Source organism: Canis lupus, chromosome 15, assembly GCF_011100685.1.
Source record: "Canis lupus familiaris isolate Mischka breed German Shepherd chromosome 15, alternate assembly UU_Cfam_GSD_1.0, whole genome shotgun sequence".
Taxonomy (NCBI): domain Eukaryota; kingdom Metazoa; phylum Chordata; class Mammalia; order Carnivora; family Canidae; genus Canis; species Canis lupus.
In genome coordinates, this window is record NC_049236.1 from 37,051,941 (window position 1) to 37,057,940 (window position 6,000).

The window sequence follows — 6,000 nt, forward strand, 5'->3', positions numbered from 1 at the left end:
GCACTCAGGCAGGAATAAACTTTTTCTTTTTTAATTATCTTGTTCTATCTTTTTGGTTTCTGACTAATAAAAAAAAATGTTCTTTTTACCGATGTGTACTATCATCGGGTGCTCTTCTTTATCATCCCATTACCAAGCCGAACATTTTAAATGTCATTTAGAAGAACATCATATTGAGCTGCTCACAAAGAAATGCCTTACATGTTGGGATTCAATATGGGAATTTAATTCAGCCCTGCACTGAGATACTGGAAAGATTAACAGATTATGGGATGAGAATGGAAATGTAAATGACAGATCAAAGACAGTTGAATAGTTGCTGTCTTGATTTCCCCAGTAAGAGACAGATGAATAAAATAAAGCACATATATTTGAAAAACAGCAGGTATAAAAAAGCAAAAGCCAACTATACACATTTGTTTGAAATCTCTACACTAGAACCTGGATGTTAGACTAATGTAGATACATGGAAATCTGAAGAGGGTATGGCTTCCAAGACAATGACCTTCTTCCAGCCCATCATATGTTTTTATCTTCACCTTGTCCCAAGCTTAATGTTTCTCCTACTCCATTTCCTGCTTCAGTTTCTTAAGTTCCTGCATGGAATCTACTTTTAGGTCCTTCTAGGCACTGAGTAGGCCGATCAGTGGTTCTAGTTTGCCTGGGACTGTCACATTTTTGGTCTTGAAAGTCCCACGAAACTCCACAATCCCAGTCACACCAGACAGGTTCGTTATACCAGCACCATGTGTTCTTTGCATTTCTTCCTGCTTCTCACTTTCTATTCCTCTCACTGCTCTGTTCCCTGCCACTTGATGATTTGCAAATGGTCCAGACATACACTATACAATATGTTAGCTACCAGCTACATGTGACTACTTAAATTTAAAATAAAGTAAAATAAAAAATTCAGTTTCTCAGTCTCTCTAGCCAAGTGCTCAACATGTGGGACAGTACAGACATAGAGCATAGCTAGTGTCTGAGAACATTCTATCAGACCTGGCTGATCTGTGTAACTGAGAATTGGGGTAGAGGCATGCATGCAAGTGTTTCCTACAATTTATGGCTTAGATATAATGTTAGCTGCAAACGTGAAATGTTGAAAGAACCACATAATCCTTAGCTTCCACTTTCTTTGAATTTCTCCTTATACCAACTGTGGAACAGGTAATAAGGCTATCTGTCATCCTTATTGGGTCATTCGTCAAACAGGTATTGAGCACCTGTGCTGAAATGCCATGATGAATGATAGCATCTGCCTTCTGGCAACTTATGGTCGAAAATGAGAAGAAAAGTTGTGATAGTTATCATATAATAAGACTCTTCATGAGACTCATGGAGGGGCTGATGTGAAATTGTGATCGGTAGTCAGGGCTTTGCAGAGGAGATGATACAGAGCAAGGAACTAAAGAAGCAGAAGGAGGCAGTGCATGTGTGATGAAGGGCACATCCATGGAGCTGGACTGCCTGAGTTTGGACCTTGCTTCTTTCCTTCCTCTACCTATATACTTGCTGTGTGGCTTTGGGCAAGTCTTTTAACTGGTCTGTGCCAGGGTTTCATCATCTGTAAAATGAGGAGAATAATAGTATCTGCCTCACAGGGTTGTAATGATTGAATGAGTTAATACTCATAAAGCTTATGGAATAAGATCTGGTATGATAAGAGCTATATTAGTGGGTTGTTAAATGCAACAAGCAAGAAGGAAGCATAATTGAGACATGGAATGTGAAAAGTGAGCTTACAATAGCATGGGGAGGGGTATTAGAGAACCACAGGTCTTCTAGAACTGTAAGAGTTAAATGATGGTGGTGGGTGGTGGCTATGCTAGAGATGTGTGTGTGTGTGTTTGTGTGCATGTGTGCACACATGGGAAGTAGGGAAGGAGGAGATGGGTGGGGAGATGGAAGACAGAGTTAGATGGACATATAAGTGGGGCATGCCAAAGAGTGGGGACGTGATTCTGTAGGTGATGGGAAGTTGTTGACTTTTTTGAGCACGGAAAGGAAGAAATTAGACATACAGTTTATAAGGATCCCAGTCCCCTGAGCTAGGATTATTCATTTGAGAAGATTGACAGCATCTGAAGTATGAGGAGTACTGAAAGAAAATGACAAAGTTGATAAATTTTCAGGAAGTTAAAAAAAAAAAAAAGAATCTGGTGGTTAATTGGCTATGGGGAATCGGTGTAAGGGAGAAGTACTGTGTAACAATACAGTGGCAGTTAGCCTAGTATACTTGAAAATAAGAAACAGAGTTAAATTTGAGGGCTAATTTCAAAGACAGTTTGCCCTGCCCCTAGAAGATGTTGTTAGAAACATATGATATTATTCTTACTTATTGCTCTATTGTAGACTCATAAATGGAGTTTTAATGTTTTTTTTTTTTAAAGAAAATTTCCCTGTGATATGGAAAAAAAGGGGAAAATTTGAGGGTGGAAAGCGGTAGAAAGTTTAACATCATTCTGTTATTCTAAGTTATTGCTTTGTCTTTGGAAAAGTAATAAAAGCTTATTTCCTTTATAACTTCATCTGTGTACTCAGGGCTGTCACATTAACCCCACATTAGTATTAGATTTTAATAAAGGACAACATGGTAGGAAGAAAGATGTTTGCTAAATCTAGAGAATGGGCCATATAATTTTGTTTTTGGAAGGTTTCTAATATTTTTATTTTTTCATTGTCTTGAAAATGGTATTTAACTTTGTCAAATAACTGCAACAGAAAACAAAGGCTGTGTTTGAATAGTACTTGGGAGGTGTTGTTAAACAACATAAGCTGGGGCTTCTGTTTCTTTACTGGTTTACTTCTTGGTAGCATCTTGAAGCCAAAGGGGTGTTGGATCCCTTGCTTGGAACAGAGTTCCTTACGTTCGTTTCTCGGCTGAGATGTGTTTTTGAGGATGATCTTTGCCAGTGTGTTCCTTTCTTTTCTCCCCTCTATTCCTTACTCAGTGAGTTTCGTGATTCCATTTTATGGCCTCATATAATCTCTGAACCTCCAATGGCTGATGAACTTTGGTCTTCAACCCGGAGCTGGTCCCTGATGCTCAGAAAACTTGACACTGTCCTTGGCATGTTCTTTCTGAACCCCTCTGTCCTCACAGCTCTTTCTGGGTTCCAGGCTTCCTATCCCAGGTGATTCAAGCCCAGATATTTCTATGGGTGGGGGATCTTTTAATCTAATCCCCCACTCCTGGGTGTAGATATACCATTACTCAGACCATTAAGTATTTGTTGTTTCCTCTTTTTGTTTTGCTTCATAGCCTTAAGAAGATTAGAAACCAAGGGAGAAGCATAGGCCTGCATATTTGTATTTCCCACAAAGCTTGTTGGAATATAGGGGAGAGCCTGGAAATGGCAGGTGAAATGGAATTAAACAATAGTGTATGAGCTTCAGTTATCTTTAGCATACCTGCTTCATGGCAGTAATAAGCAATTAATAGTTGTGAGATAATTTTGGCATTTTTCCAGAAATATTTTAGTTGACTTTCTGATTTCAAATAAGGCCAGTGCTTCTATAAATTTCCTTCCCATGGCATGTTCCTTGAGCCTTCATTAATATCAAACTGTAATAACATCAAAGCTAACATTTTAGATTGCTTCCTGTGTTTCAGGCACTGTACTAAGTACTTTATATTCATTGTTTTAGTTTTTACTATAACCTCCTAAAATGTGTACAGTTATTATCTGTACAAGTGAGGAAACTGAAATCAGAGAGGTTGACAGATTTATAAAAAATCACCCAATAGACAGTGAAGGAGCTGGGGTCCTGATCTAGGTGGTCTGGCTCCAGAGTCCATGCTCTTAACCAGTACCCTGTAAGTATTACTCTCTCTGTGGCCACCAGCCTTCCCCACATACATCTTGCTTTGCTAGGAAGTGCTACATAGAGTAACGAAGCCTACAGAGATGTCACTCTGCAGGATCTTGAGCATCCAAGTCTTGCTTCTCTGTGGTTCCCAAAGTGCTCCTTAGAGATGGAGAAAATTGCTAAAACTCTGTTTCTATGTGTTGAGTTTCCACAAGAGTGATATTTTGATAGCAGTAGGCTGAGCTCTTTGAGGAGCAACTCATAATATTTATCATCCCCATTTTTATAGATGGAAAAAGGGACCCCCCCCCCCCAAAATCAAAATCACTTCTCCAGGTTTGAGTTGCAAGTCTTCAGGGGTGATGAAAATGTAGCCAGAAGATAAAGAAATCTCAACGTTCCTCTAAGTTTGGGGCTTATAGGATTCTTTTTGCTTCTTCAGCTTATATAATACTACACTAAGTGTCTGACCTGACCTCTCATTTTTTTCTGGGAGAGCTCATGCAGTTGCAGCAACAGGTTCTCCTGTGAGCCCAAGTTAGTTGATTGATTTAATAACTATCTTTTGTTGTGCTCTTTCCACTCAGGAAGGGCTCTTGCTTTTTCTTCTGTGCTTACTCAATCACACTGCATGTTTGCTGCTGAGAAAGGCCACAGAGTATTTTTATTCTGGTCATTCTCTCATAACCCTTGCATAAAGTAGCCACAGGCACCATGTAGGTAGCATTTACAGTGGTTTTCAGTAGACTTGGCATTCCTTTCTGTTTATCCAAAATGCAGCTAAGAAAAATCTCCTGGTAGTTGGAGAGAATGGAAGCTGCTCACTGTGGGTTAAGTCCACTTACAAAGAGTGCTGCTAGAGCCGCACCATCATCTCCGTGTGATGAAAAGGGTTTTTGGCTACAGCACCCATCTTTCAGAAAGCAACATGAGACCCATTGATGCCTTCCGGCTCTCATTTCATCTCCTTCCTTTCATTTTAATCACTTCTGGAGCACTACTCTGTCTCAATATGTGAAATTCCCAGAGACCCCTTTCAGGATAGTGCTTACTTCTCCAAATTATGTAGTGCCACACGGAGCCCACCTCTCTCTATGACGATTGCTGAAGGCCCCCCTGAATGGTCAGATTCCAAGGTGGCTGCTTAGCCACAGGACTGCTTCTGGTACTATGAGCTGCACCTTTATCCTTCACTAATTTGCAAGCCCTGTGAGGACCCCATGCAGCAACTGAGATGGAATAGGAACACACAGAAGTTGCCCATAATGACTGGGCCTCTGAGGAGTGGCCTCAAACAGGCTGCATGTTACTTCTCTAACAACCCCTCTGTACCTTCTCTTTCTCCCTCAAATACCTCTGGAGCTTGAGCCTGAGCATCTAAGCTTTCCATCTCTATTTGTGTTCTCTCTCTCTCTCTGTCTCTCTCGATTTTTCACTGACATCCTCTGACTATACTTTCACCTCTTTCAACTTCTACAGTTCTTCACTTGAGCACCTGTGCTGTTCCTCATCCCCAACCCACACATACTCAAAGACTAAGTCCTCTTGCAGATTGTATCCACCAAAGGTATTTTAAGTTAACTTCCTTTCAGGGGGTGCCTGGGTGGCTCAGTCAGTTAAGCATCTGATTTCAGTTCAGATCATGATCTCATGATTGTGAGATTGAGCCTCACAATCTTTCTGTACTGAGATCAAGCCCCTCATCAGGCTCCATGCTCAGTGCAGAGTCTGCTTCAGATTCTTTCTCCCTCTCCCCCCTACCCCTCCCTGTTTACACATGCACACACATACACACACACACTCTCTCTCTCTTTCAAATAAATAAAATCTTACAAAGTTTTCTTCCCTTCAGACAGCAACCCTGGTCCCTTTTTCTGGTCACATAGTTCTCTGTTCTGTTGACATACATAAAGCCAACCAACCAATTCCAAATGACTTTGCCCTCCCAGCCTCCCAGTACAATGGTCAGCACATTGCTTTGTAAAGAGCCAGATAGTAAATATTTCAGGCTTTGTGGGCTATACAGTCTCCGTGACAACTACTCAGCATTATGCTGTGAAGGCAGTCATAGGCCATGTGTAAATGAATGAGTGTGGTTGTGTTCCAATAAAACTTTATTTATAAACAAAAGCTGTAAGCAGGATTTTGTTTGTGGACCATAGTTTTTTTTTTTTTTTTTTGGACCATAGT

General features: G+C 40.5%; 1 long non-coding RNA gene across 3 annotated transcripts in view; it reads right to left on the bottom strand.

Moving 5' to 3' along the window:
- LOC111090052 overlaps positions 1–5,790 on the bottom strand; it is an 85,366-nt gene extending 79,576 nt beyond the window's left edge. For all 3 annotated transcript variants that reach the window (XR_005370591.1, XR_005370589.1, XR_005370590.1), the window contains exon 1: positions 5,644–5,790. This is a non-coding gene — a long non-coding RNA (uncharacterized LOC111090052). The remainder of the gene's footprint in view (positions 1–5,643) is intronic.
- Positions 5,791–6,000: the final 210 nt, after the last annotated feature.